The 14,396-nt window shown below is 43.0% G+C and overlaps 1 protein-coding gene across 4 annotated transcripts in view; it reads right to left on the bottom strand.

The window, feature by feature from the left end:
• Positions 1 to 14,396, bottom strand: part of Syt1 (Synaptotagmin 1) — a 255,921-nt gene that overhangs the window by 189,470 nt on the left and 52,055 nt on the right. Inside the window, exon 1 of one of the 4 annotated variants that reach the window (XM_071598738.1) lies at positions 11,012 to 12,345. The exons of the other annotated variants lie outside the window; for them this stretch is intronic. The gene's annotated coding sequence lies outside the window, so the exon portion shown is untranslated. Of the gene's footprint in view, positions 1 to 11,011; positions 12,346 to 14,396 lie in introns of those variants that run through there. 4 annotated transcript variants of the gene reach the window in all.

Here is a 14,396-nt window from a genome sequence, read left to right as displayed (position 1 = left end):
TTTACAACGAGGGATGACCTAAGTTTACATATCTAATCGGCTGATGGTTCCTCAAAACAAACAGTCAGGGGAAGAAAACATCTCCGGACCCATTCCCCTTAGAAACGTTTTACTATTTGAGCCCGTCGACACGTTTCCCCGCAGGCAGGCGCCGTTTCGTGCCCAGGGGAAGACATTGTTATGGACTCCTCTTTAAGTCTCACGATCGCCCGTTCCGATCGAAAGCTTAATCACCTCGCTTCTCAAAGGGAGATTAGCGAATTAAGCGACGGGCCGAGGAGAACGGCGGAGAACCGTCGGCCCCCCGGCGAACGACGGCCAAACGGATTACTTAGCACGGATTGCAAAGGAAGACACACGTGGAGGATGAAAGATGGAGTGTCGCACTCTTGGCTGGAACCCACGTGGTGTGCCGGTCTTTCCGTAGTCTTTCCGGTGGCTTGCAGCGTGCCCGTGAATCCCAAACCCAGAAATCCAAACGGTTTCCCCTTGAAGGGGATGATGGCGTGTTGTATCGCCATTAGAACGAGAACGGGAACAAAATTTTTCGGAAAGACCGTATACCGTTCGCTGAGGGAGCCTCGCGTTTTACGAAGACTATCGAAATCCGTTGAGGTTTTAAAGGAAACTTTAAAAAAAACAGTCAATCTGAGTCCCTTTACCTTGGAAACGTTTGCAAGGGCCAGTGAACACGGGGTCAAAGATCAATTTTTTCTAATTTCTGTGCGTTGAAAACAATGCGATTCCGGATAAAAAAATGTATCCCGACGAAACGTAAGGGTACATGTATAAGTAATCGGTGAAACAATGATGGAACTGCGAATTGTGAACTAATTGATACATAATATCTATTCCTAATCGCATATTAATGATACTGATCGCATAGCTCAAGGATATAATGAGAGCACTTCAAACGAAAGAGCCACCAATAATTATCAGTTAACCAATCACAATTCGTCACAACAAATATATTTGCCTTTTCAGTGATCGCTAATCGTTGGTATAGACATGATAAACTCCTTAGGCATACAAATCCAAGTATAAAAAAACTCTTTAAAGAAAAAATCCTGGAGGTACACTAAAACTTTTCTTTCATATTCTAAGACACATTCGGATCAAATCCGATGAGGACATTTCGTCTAAACATCCTATAGAATAGATGGAGTCCATCCCCTACCTTGGAAATAGCACAACGTGAAATGACAGGAGTTTGGCGATTATCAAGCTGAGGTTATCTTATACTAAGAATGCGTTTACCACGAGTATGATCAAATATAGTATATTGAGTAGACAAACGAGGAAGCAACTCGTGAAGATATTGGCATTGCATGTTAAGGTAAGGAGGCATGGATCTTTGGAAAAGCGGACCAGAGAAAACGGAGGCCTTCAAAACCTGGTGCTGAGGCGGATGCAGACAGGTAAAATTAGAACTGTAGAAACGTAATAATATATATTAAGATAAGATGACGAAAAGACAGTATGGAATGCGATAAGGAAATGAAGAAACAGATGGTACGACCTCACCTTTGGACATGAAGAATCTGTGAAGAATAAAACAGAAGAAAAGCCCCCTAAGACGACCAAAAGATACGTACCCGACGAAATATTTACTAGAAAATATGAGTTAGCGTTGAATAGAGAAAAACGGAGGGCGGCAATCAACCAAGCTCCGGATTGGTACACGAGTACTGCAGAATGATGTTTCCATTGGCAGGCTAATATATGCAGACATTATATACAAACACAAATGAATAAATGAATAAGGACGCCAGGATTAATTTTTAACCAGGCAAGCATACATTTTTCACTATAAATATGTAAATAATTTATAATCTATCATTATTTTCAATAAAGGCAACGCTCCCTAGACAAAAAATGCTTTGAAAACTGACGACAAGGTCGCTGGATTTTTTCATTTCTTCAGGAAACATTGAAAAAAATAAAAAAACAGAGAATACAACGGAATAGGGAAAAGCTTGGTCGGCGGAAATCGGGGTTTAATGGAAAACTGAAATATTCGACGAAGAAACGCATGCTCGGCGAACTGATGGGAAACACACAGGTACCAGGAGAATCGATTGAATAATTGATACTCAGCTCCGTGAACCAATGGAGGGCAACGGGGAAAATGCTGCGTGGGATTGGAGCTAATATCGATTCATTAGAGTCTCCATGGCAACGCTGACATCACGCATTGTCTGGAGGAAATGTGCGTGGGGTGGAAATGGAGGTGGAATGAACGCCGGGTATAGCGTCACCTGCGAGAGGTGTTCCCAGGTCTACGATTCCGTATCGTGATTCGAGAGAAACGGAGGAAACTCGCAGTGGGGTGCGCGATAATGAATCGTCTACTTCTCTAGCGTTCCCCAAACTGCCCAGACCGGATTAAAATTCGTAGACCGTCCGGGTTCAACATATTATTACCACTGTGTTGGGTCTACCGCTCGTAAGAATGTCTTAAGCGACGTTTGACGTATACCACACATCGTCGTGGTTCTCCTAAAACGTTTGGTGGCATAAAAAGCCTTCCGCCGCAAATGGTTTCCCACATTCATCTCCCCATTTATAAGTAGATTCACGCCTTGCCAAATGCCTATCCTTCTCTCCTCCCCGCTCAACCAACATTCTTCATTTCATCACGCTCTCCAACCTCCCGCTGGCTTTTAATGCTGCCTACATCCATTTTTTAGCGATGAGAACTATGTGAATCAACTAAATCTTTTAGCCAGTCTCTATTATAAATGTTACGACACCATTCAAAAACGCTCCCTTCAATTCCTCCGCGAATACTTGGGTAACTCTTTGGGTGTATCATTGCTTTCAACCGGCTTTTTCGTGTTCCACGAAGCTTTCTCAAATACGGGTATACTGACCTTAATATATCTTTGCCAAGAAGTTTTTCCGCATAATTTCTCCGTATTCCAAAAATGGCTTTGGTTCCGTTTAATCAATTTCCTGCTTCGTCTTTGATATTTGTTATCATTTTTTCTTTCATACATTCAGATAGTTCCTTCACCCCTACTTGGGTGGCTCGACCAGTTTTCCCTGTCGTCGAAATTTCTTGATATCATTTTACTACATGTTTCTTCGTATCACTGGACTCACGTGTGACTATTAAAGTGAGAATTGCGAGAGAAAGTCCACATCTTTTGGCAGCGCAAAACTCGTTTTGTATGCTTATTTCTTTCCCACAGTTCAATTTGTCTTTTCAAGGGAAGTGAATGAACTTTTCACACGGCACGCATAAATGCCGTAATCACAATGAAGACTTTCGATAGACATGCGCCTTTTTTTTTAGTTTAACATTTCAAAAAATTGCATTTCATGCAGTATTGCGATTTTGTGAAGTTTCAAAGCGACGACAGAGAAAAATAGACGTGGCATCAACGCAATACGCGAGAGAAATCTAAATTTAGTATTCCATGTTTTCTACTTGTATGAAAAGTGATTTGAAACTCTCTCGCAAATTTAGGAATTAACATACCTTTAACAATAATAATTTTAGTGGAGACCAGACGAATGGATTGGATATTTAACGTGAACGAAGTTGGAAAGTAGGGGAAAGTATAAACCTCGTCTCAAAATTTCGAAATATTCGATAGCCTCTTGAGTGGATGGAAGCCTCTTACTACGAGTTCGGCAACGTACTCTCTCACTAGACCACTATAATGCTACTGTCTGAAACTCATTCTATTTTCCTCGTTACCTAGCCAAAATACTACTTACGCGCTTTGATTACCGTTAATCTATACCTCTCGTCATAATACATGCATGTAAATTATGTAACAAAAGTTAAACAAATTATTTGCTATCTATTTTTATCGTAAATTTTTCCGCTTCTTTATCTCCTTTAACTCACAATTTGGATTCTGAAAAACAAATATCGATAAAGAGTGTTTTTATGGGATCGAATCGATATTCCCCAAATTCTTAATAAATAATTTCGTTGTTTAAACCGTGTGGTTCTGTAAGCGTGAATTCTGATTATAAAATGACGCGAATATATATTGAGGTGGCAGTGAAGTGCAAGGTGGAATCGAAGGTGATGGATGACAAAACTAATCTCCATGGGAACCGATGACAGTAAAGCTATAAGGTAAGACAAGGGCGTTTGGATAAGGTAGAGAGATATATTCATTTCCAACACGATTTAAAATATTCAAAAACGAAAGTTTGCGACAATGGAAACTATAAATAGCCCTTAAAATGATTTTTGAGGTCAGGCTACATTGTGACTGCGTGTCACCTGCGTGACAGGCAGATATTTAACAATAAATTAAAACAACTATACAAGCCAATTAAAAAGGATAACAAGGATCCAATACAAAAATTGCGTAATTCTTACCGGAAATTATCTATGTGAAAACGTTTTTAAACAATTTCTGAAAATTTGCGAAGTGAAAATTCATGGTATTATCATGTGAAAGAATTCATGCAAAGTATTTTCATTTTTTAATATTGTTTTAAAAATAATTGAATTTTTTCTGAATCACCTCCTTTGACTAAAAAAAGATAGCCGTAAAGCGAAACAAAGTTACCAGTGACGAATTTATACCTCGCTGGAAGCAACACTACTTTTTGAAAAAGTACCGCCACTCTGTCCATGAGGATCGATGCTCACGGAGACAGCTTAAAATTAAATTAATCTGACCACGCTGGGAACCACCGTACGTCCAGGACATATAATCCAACAGCCCCGAGTGATTTAAGGGATAGGCATAACAGGAAGCTACACACCAAGAGACGTTTTTGTTTCGTGATCACTGAAGTTGAGCAAATAGGAATTGGGGACGCCTTCGGGGGGCAACACCCTCGCATTGTGACCTCGAGGAACTCCCTTCACGGGCGTAATCTCTCCCTGATGCCCAAATGATCACCGCCCGACCAGATCGATTGCGAGGAGAATAAAGGCGGCGATCAAACTAGACCGATTGGGAGAGACCCAAGACTCTCGCATAAACTTAATGCGAGGAACGCATTCGCATATTCAGATGGAGCGAGGGGGAGGGGGAGAGATGGAGAGCCTCATTTTAACATTCTTTTTACCCGGATTTACCCTGGCACCACGTCAGGGTACATGGCGAGACGCAATCGTCGCAATGGGGGGGGGGGGAGAGAAGGTAATAATGAAATGGGGGGACGACAGGAAAAGATAGAAAAGTATCCCGCCGCCCCGACCTCTTATCGACTAACAAATGTAGGAAGTTGCCCTCGTGTGCACGGGAGTGAGCGAAGGGTGAAAGAATTTGAAATAAAATGTTGATTGGGAAGCATTATACAATTTGACGGGAGATATTTATTGACGCAGTGCTAGAAAAGGCGTTCAAACCATGTCAATCAAAGCGGCAGCATTTGACTCTTCAAATCTATCGATAGTAAAGAGACAGAACGCCATCAGAGGTGAAAATGAATACCGTAATTTTCGTTTTTATGGCATCACATATATAGTATTTTACCAACTGAATATAAAATATTTCAGCAAATTCTGCCATTTCTAATAAGTCGTCTTTTACGTAAAAATTCAGACATTTTTCAGCCAGAAGAAATATTTGGAATTAAAAAAAAATGATAATTAGCGTCGCTCAGATGAAAAAAATAGGAGTGGAAGTTGATTGGTCTAGTCGCAACGACCAAATAGATGAATCCAAAAAAAGCACAGGATTAAAAGTAAAAACTGCATATACCATTATGTCATCAATGATGTAGAATATCTAATGATAGTGAGTGACTATCGGCTAATATATATATATATATATATATATATATAGCCGATTGAGTTAAATGTAATGTACCCGACTTTCCAACAGAATAAGAACTAGAGCAGCTATAAACCCCTAATCACATAAATATCATATACGCCCAAACACAGGTGGGTGCATCATGGAGAGAAGAGGAAAATTTCGCAATCTAGGAGTTAAAAATGTGAAATGTGTTAAGTTTATAACCCATAAGTGGATTTAAATTTTCTTTACTAGATTTTGAGAAGGTAAAACGTAAAGAGAGGTTACTTCCGTCGAATGGGAGTTTGACTGACGCCATGAATGTTGAATGCCTCACCGTGTTCGAAACACATTTTATACGCTCCCTACTCAAAACCCTGCTGATGTTAGCAGACGAGTAAAGCAGTTTTACTTCGAAGCGGACCTGTAGCTTTTCGACAAACGAGGGCACGTACCCACTGAGATCTTTCTTCCCTTTGAAACGTGCACGGGGGAGGGTCGATGCATTAAGGTCGTCGGAATCGAGCCCTTCCCGCAGTTGCCCGCCCACGTCGTCGTACGCGCCGTATAGGAGGGTAATACGGACAAATAAGATGAGCAGAGGAGGAAGACGAGGGTGTGGTGGGTGGGTGAGGGGGGAAAGAAAAGGGCGGAAAGGGCATGACGTAAATAGAAGTTCAGGGGACAAAGATATGAATGGGAGGGGGAAGAGGAAGAAAGGGTCGCCGAAGGGATTTGGAAGGGACAGAAATATTTTAAGGAAGTCCGAGAGGAGGTATATGGAGGAAGGATATTTCCGTACAAGGGAAATGACAACACGACGCCATCTACAGGAATGAAAGCGAGATAGTTAGACTGGAAACAAACGAGCACGGATAGACGGTATGGGATGCCGTCGGGATAGGATATATTCCCAGCGCTCACGAACACGGACAACCATTATGATTCTGTGGATTGGAAGGAGACTAAAAATGTGAACCATATTCGTAAAGAACTGGATTTTGATTATTTCAGATTGTACTGGATATGAGAGAAAAGATGGACCTAATTAAGAGACTGCCAATAACATAGAAAACTTTAGATAACTGCATATTGCACAACATGGGAGCCCAGTAAATTTTAAATTACTAGCACCCCTGCATAATGTGCACACAACGCCAGCAGAGAAGTTTTTATAAAATGGTTCACGGCTAATTTTCCCGAAAAATTAAAATATAAATTAGGAGAAATGATTCTAATGCGTACTCAATGACGACATCTTGTTCAACTTGAAGATAAAAATTTCTTCACAAAAGCTCATCGTTTCGTTAAGTAACGCAAAGACTAATGAAACGTATGAAATTTTTTAAGTGCACATAATTGCAAGATTTTGTCGAATTATCTGTTAAAATCAATCCACAGACCACCATCATTGCACGGTACAAGAGACAAAAAAATAAAATAAATTTTCCAGTATCGTAAATTCAAAAGCATCCATAAACAATTTTTATAGGTCCCACCATTAATATTTAATGACAATACGCGACAATTCATTACAGGTAAAATACTAAGAAGCACGTGGAAAGGGATTCATCGTCTCGGTAGATGATTTTGTCCAAATCAGTTATGACCTCTCCCGCGGATGCCAAGACTCTGAATTCCACTTCCGACAAATTTACATATTGCACTCTGAGAAAAAGAATATAATCAGTATAGAAAGAGTAAAAAATGAGCTTAAAAAAATTATCAAAAGAAGAAAAGTTAATTGGAAAGGAAGGAAGACTTGTACACGTTTCTCTAGGGTAATAAGTAAGCTTTTGGGCTACTGGCAAAATTAGGCAGTTGTATTCACAAATGCAAAGTCGGGAAAATTCTCGGTCACAAGGTAACAGTAATTTTTGAACGAATTAAAGTATTATTGAGATATATAAATCAAGGAATATTGCACCACAATAAGATTAATGAGAGCACCAAGAAGTAGGGGAACTGAGTTAAAAATTAAAGTAGAGGTAATCGGAAAGAGAATTTAGAGATGATGTAATTGTATTAGTTTCACTAATTCATGTACCTGAGCAATACTTAAAAAAGAACATTGAAGCAAGGATACTTCTTCAGCTAAAGAAGCATTTACAAGTTAGAGGAAGGGACGAATGAACTCTTCGTAGAGAGGCAAAGGAATCACTGGAGGAGACCTCATTATGGATGGAAGCGTTGTCCAGTTCAGAAACATGGTCTTTTGGAAAATAAGATGAACATGGAATGGCAGATGGTGAGATGTAATTACAGAGAAAGATGGAGAAAGCATATTTGGTGCCGAGAGGAAGGCAAATGAATTTGGAAAGAAAGTGAAAGTTGCTGGAGGTAATTCAAAGGATAAAAGATATGAACAGGGAAGAATTCGAGAGTTATCGGAATGTAAAGAAGGGATAATATCGGTTAAGTAGAAAAGAGGGAAAGAGAAAATAAATTTTTTGAAGGTTGTGAAGGATTAACAATTACGAGGGGTCAAATAAGGCATTACAGCAGGCCAAAGGTTATTTATAATCCTCAGAAGTGTCCCATGAGTCAAGAAAGAAGTTGAGCTGGTTCACTAAAAACTAAACTCGATACTGCCCATTCTGACAATGCCCACACATTCCGTATTGACCAAATTCCATTAAATAAGACCCATTTGTATCGCCAGGTTTTCTTCAAGAATGAAGGCATTTGATTATCATTCCCTTTCACATTGGCGTGCCAATTTGAGCTTTCTGATGAATTAAAACTGGACATGGGTTCGCCATGTTCCCTTTTTGGTGTATTCACACGAAGGAGAGAAATCTGTCTTGAACTGAGAGCCAAACGGGAACTATAAGATTGAAGATAATTCAACGAGGGTCGAAGGGGTAATTAGAAGGCTCTATAAATATCAACTGGCGTTGGGGAAAGTAAAGACTAGAAAGTATGGAGATACCCGAAAAGAATAGAGAAAGAACTATTGTAACGAATAAAAGACTATGGTGGGCTTCAAATAAAAAGAGATGCGTGAGAGGATATTAGAATGGAAAAAGCCTCCACTGAGAACTTGACTCGTGGGAACCATATTAAAGGAAGGCCACGCCCCCTTTTTATTCCGGCTCCTATCTTCATTTCTCCACTTGCCTCGGATGACAATCCCGTTCTTTGTTGCAGAGCGCACAAATTAAGGAGGGATGTACAGAAAACAAACCCGTTCCCATTGCGTCGATTTATGGCAGGATAACACATAAGGGCGGGATAAAATTTACGTCATTTCAAGAATTTATCCTCACGTCGTTAAGCGCTTTCACGATCGCAAATTTTTTTTGTTCTTTTCGAAATTAAAAATAATCCTCCGTGTGGCGTACGCACGGTGGTGATAAAACGCATCCCTCCTTCCTGTGCGGAGTGTGGGAATTGGCGTCGCCCGTAATTGAGGGTCTGCAATAACGCTGCCCTAAAGCGAGTCATGCGCACTAACCGACGACAATGATTTTTTTATCAGGAGCGAGGATTGGCTAAATAATTTGGCTGCGGGGAATGATATTTCCCATTGAACGCCAATGAATGGATGGAAGAGTATTCATATATTCGGAGCAACTTCGTGCATGCATGTCACCGACCAGAATCTTGGAGAGAAACAGAATTTTATGGAATCAATTAATCAATTCAATAGTAATCGAACTCAAAATAAATACGCTTCTCAAGATGGATCGACTGATTGAGAACGCTGTGAATTAACACTTCGAAACATCTTTAATCATTGATTTATGTGGTCATCGGTATTTGATTTATTATCATCGGTAGCAATCATTTTAACTATCGGGACCAAAAACGAATAGGCATAATCGGACCATGGGGCCACATAACTGGCCAGGGCAGCATAAAAACATAAGAAAAGTGTATATATCAATACACGCATATTCATTAGACACACATTAATTATGTTACACGGATGAAATAAATGGGTACATAGTTTCATGATCAAAAATTTTAAAAATATTTCGATACTAGATATTAATTTCACATTAAGTAGCAAAAAGTACATATTAAATATATCAATTCTGTCGACCGTTATTACAACTTTTGGGCCGTCCTAATTGTCAACGCAGTAGTTCAATAACCTTTACCAAGACCTGTCTCCATAATGACAAGTACTGATGAATTATAATCTCGGTCGGCAAAAATAAAACCATGGCGCGCAACAGTGCTTAGTAATAGCCTGAAAAATTATCTGTCTAACGAATACCTTGGGCCTCGCCAGTTCCTGCGTCACAGGAAACTACTATCTTATCGCCCCCCTAGGATCGTCCCAGAGGGAATGCACGCGGAATGAGACGAACTAGCGAAAAGGTTTCTGCTCGACCTTAGTGCTCGTTCCCCTGCCACTGGTGAATAAACAAACATCCCACACAGCACCAGCCAGCACTCCGAAAAGGAATCCTCTCTCGCGTATCCACTGGAGCTCAAAGCAAATGGGTCATAGCTCGCACACAAACGCGCGCGTGGAATTTTCCCTACCGGATCAGCGGCGTGGGACGCGAAGGTGGCAACCTCGGAAGTTCTAGCCATCACACGGCGGGAGAGGAGATGACGTCCGCCGTCAGGAATTACGGGCAAACCGGTTGGCGCGAATGGAGCGGCGGCAGCCGTGAAGTCACCGGTGATTTAACACGAGGGTGAGAGTAAACATGGGAAGGGGAGAGGGACGGAGATGAGAAAAGCTGGAGCAATAAGCCACGGTGAGGAAACGTCCCGGCGCAAGTACCATATGAAAACATCCTCGCAATTTGGCCAGCTTTTTCCGCGGAAAATTGAACGCTTATTTTTTTATCAGCGTGCGTGTTATTCGCATAGGCGGACGTTTCGAGGGAGTCCTCATTGGTCGGTACGCGGACCGGACCTCCGCAACTGGGCGACGGGACGCGTAGTAATACGTGACCGACCCGAAGGTCACCTCGCGTAGCGACCGGAGGATCCTAGCGGGCAGTCAGTCGAGCACCACGAGGACGCTCAAATACGAGGCGAACCCGTATGTGGGAAGGAAAGAAAAAAATATCAACACCAAAACCACTCTCCCCCCCCCCCACCATAACGCAAGGCACTTCTTGTGGGTCACGCCCAAGGCGATAGGAGCCGCTGATTCACCCTGGGGGCGTATTTCGCTCCCGTTTTTTTTAGAAATATACTCCCAAGAGGTGTGGAAAGGAGGTGGTCGAAAGGTTCCCGCAGGTTGCCGAGAGTGTTCGTTCGACGGTGGGACATACTCGGCGAAGGAGGTCCGTCCTAAAGGCGGATGCACAAGGAAAACTCACCGATCTCCCTCCTATTGCGGCGTCGTCCTCGCCTCCGAAACAGCTGCGTCTGCCCGGTTCGAGTTCAAACTCCTCCGGAGGAACACAACACACACACAGCCGCCCTCGCCTCTCGCAAAAGCCGTCTATCGGAAGGGGCGGGGGGGGGTCAGGGAGGGGGACCGCACGGGTTGCGTGGGCGTGCGGAGATCCCGTCGTCACTCGCGCTCGGTCGTCCTCTCTTTTTCTCTTCGTATGGTGGGAAATGGGAGATCTGGATGGGGCTGTGGTGGGAGACAATGGGGAAGAGGAACAGACGAAAGGGAAGGGGGTGGAAACTCCGAAATAGAAATGGATGCCCTTATAATCTCGGCGTTTCCTCTTCCTTTTTCTATCCGGCCGGAAAAGAACGCTTATTCCGAGGATAGAACGGAGTGCGGGGAGGGAAGGAGTTGAAGAAGGCGAAAAGGATGGGAAATATTCGAAAAAGGGGAAGTGTGAGCGAAGTCGGGTTTCGGGACGGAGAGTCGGCACACGTTATTTAAAATATCCTTGTCGTTCTCCCTTTCCCTTGTTGCAGTCTGTTGATGTTATAAAACCACACGACCCTCACAAGGAGATCACCGGAAGAAAAGCGCACCCTTTACTGCACATTAGATGGGAGTGGAGAGCATGGACGGGAATGATTTCTCCGTAAACGGGACGTGCGTCAGTTCGCGCGCGTCCAACATGAGCTATTGCTTCTGGGAAGAATGATGAATCTGGGAGGATCAAGGTTGCGGGGGAGAGTTTGGATGTTTTCGCCCTCCTTCTATAGAGCAGGAGCAACAGGGAGGAGTGGTGGTGAGATTAAGGAGGGGTTTGCAACAAAGGAGAAGGGATATTCCGGAGTGAAAATTCGGTGATGAAGTGGTGTAGCTTTTGCGGGGATTCAGGGAGGTGCGTACAAACTAAGGGGATGCCAAGGGAAGGGAGAGAGGGGAGAGTTTATGAAGCTGGGTTTCGGGTCTCAGGTGCGGAGAACATTTCAAACACACTTCAACGACGCGTCAAATAACGCAGCCATAATTACACTCGCCTTCGAATCCCTCCGCTCTCTCTATCTATCTCTCTCTCTCTCTGTCACTCTTCTACTGTACGCATGCGGGCAGACGTGAAAAGGACCAGCCTATTCGACACAAGTGCACACATAAAAACACTCTCCCGACCGAGCCCGTGCGTAAGTTTCTCTAACGACGGTAATTCATTCCCCTTCCTCCCCGCAACTGGAAGGAAAAGGACCGCTGTCTGAGGAAACTTCCCAACGCGCGAGTCAAAGAGTACCTCCTTTCACACTCCGCCACGGCTTCCCGCGCGCGACCTCCTGGCGGTACGACCAATGACTACACTGCTCTTTCCTTCCTTGCCCCGCCGCGACGAAGCCCTCGGAAACCACACTCGGCAAGATGGCCGCCGCGCGAGCCCCCCCGTCACTCCCGCGGTAGGAAGGGAGCTAGTGGTGGGCGGAGGATGAGGGGAAGGGAGTTAAGTGGGCGGGAGGGAAGAGGAGGGGAGGACGGGGAGGGGCGGCACAGAGAAATCGATAAGGGGAAAAGACTGAGAGGGAGGGAGGGCGGGGGAAAAGGGAGAATAACGTGGGTGGCGGTGCCTCTCGACACTGGGGTTGGTGAAAGAGGTGGGTGGTAGTATGGGGGTGAAGAGAGAAGGAGAGGGGTGGGATCATTTTTTTTTAATGGGAAGTGAGGGGGGAGATTTGGAGATATGAGGGAGGTTGGAAGGGGTGGGTGAGGCCCCTCGCCTAAAATAAATAAAAACGGGTGGTGGTGCACGGTGCCAGCGCGCAAGGTTGCCACCCCTGCAAGCTACGGGGTTATTGTGTAGGGGTGGAATTGTTGTGTGCGCGCGATCCTTAACCTGCGCACGTTAATTCTCCATCTCTCCCTCTCTCTCTTCACCAACCCACACTGAATAAAATAAACTTATTTCTCTTCATCCCAAACTAAATACCATCTCTCCTACACATACACACACACACACACACACACACACACACACACACACACACACACACACACACACACACACACACACACACACACACACACACACACACACACACACACACACACACACACACACACACACACACACACACACACACACACACACACACACACACACACACACACACACACACACACACACACACACACACACACACACACACACACACACACACACACACACACACACACACACACACACACACACACACACACACACACACACACACACACACACACACATATATATATATATATATATATATATATATATATATATATATATATATGCTGCCTTTTTATATTTGTTTTAACGTGCACGTACAGGTGACTTCGTGACGGAATTAATGGGAGCGCTCAAGTTGATTGATTGGTCTTTTTGTAGCCGAGGGGAATGGGGCGGTCCCGCTTTCTTTGTTGTCATTATTTTTCACCCCTCCCATGCAATGGCATGTAATTGATTGATGATTTTTTTTCGATCCACCAGAATCAATGACTGTCACGTGGACCATATATTCAGGATATTTGTAGGGGATGGAAACTCTCCCTGACGTCATATTTTTATGCGTTCTCTACTTTTTCCTATAGCTCACGATCAAAAACAGTTCCAGCTGAGAAAATTGCGAGGGAACACACGGAAGGCAAATTTCCGTTAAAAAAACATGATCAATAAGTGTACACGTCGTTATTTACTGGGAAAGTATTGTTAATCCCATGCATGCAACTTCACGAGGTTGACAGAAGCGAATTTAAATAAAATACTTGGTTGTATTTTGAGGGTCATGCATTATAAATCCAAAAATGAGAGCTTCATCTCATTAATTGTGCTTGCGAGAGAATTCGCATCCGCATTTAATTTCATACAAGCCACCTTAGGTTGCACGGTTAGGGGTGCTTGCAGCGATGGTAAGGGATGGGAACTGAGAAAGGCCTTTCAGTAATTTGGAATGGTAAACTCTTAAGTTGCTGCTGTCACGTTTTATTCACGGACCTCGGTCTATTTATTTCGTCATATATTTCTCTAATTATTTTTATTAATGTCACCTTCAACAACAAATTACTTGGACAACGAATAATGATTGCTTACATTCCAAGAGTGAATCCTCCCACAACTAAATGCTTGCGACAATCCCAATATAACGTTTGATGTTTATTTCTCTTATAATTCCCAAACCAGACCGACAATTGTGGTCGAGAAACTTTACGTCTGTTAAAATTATTTTAACGGGTGTTAAAAATATACTTACGGATGGTGCTGACCTACGTTAAACCTTCTTAGCTTGACAAATGAAGCTTTTCTCGCGTGGATCCTAAATTCTCGATGATATTTCCAAACGAAGCCC

Source organism: Hetaerina americana, unplaced genomic scaffold, assembly GCF_022747635.1.
Source record: "Hetaerina americana unplaced genomic scaffold, ioHetAmer1.1.p SCAF_10, whole genome shotgun sequence".
Lineage (NCBI taxonomy): Eukaryota > Metazoa > Arthropoda > Insecta > Odonata > Calopterygidae > Hetaerina > Hetaerina americana.
The sequence above is the reverse complement of the archived record's forward strand: the minus strand, read 5'-3'. Positions and strand labels throughout refer to the sequence as shown.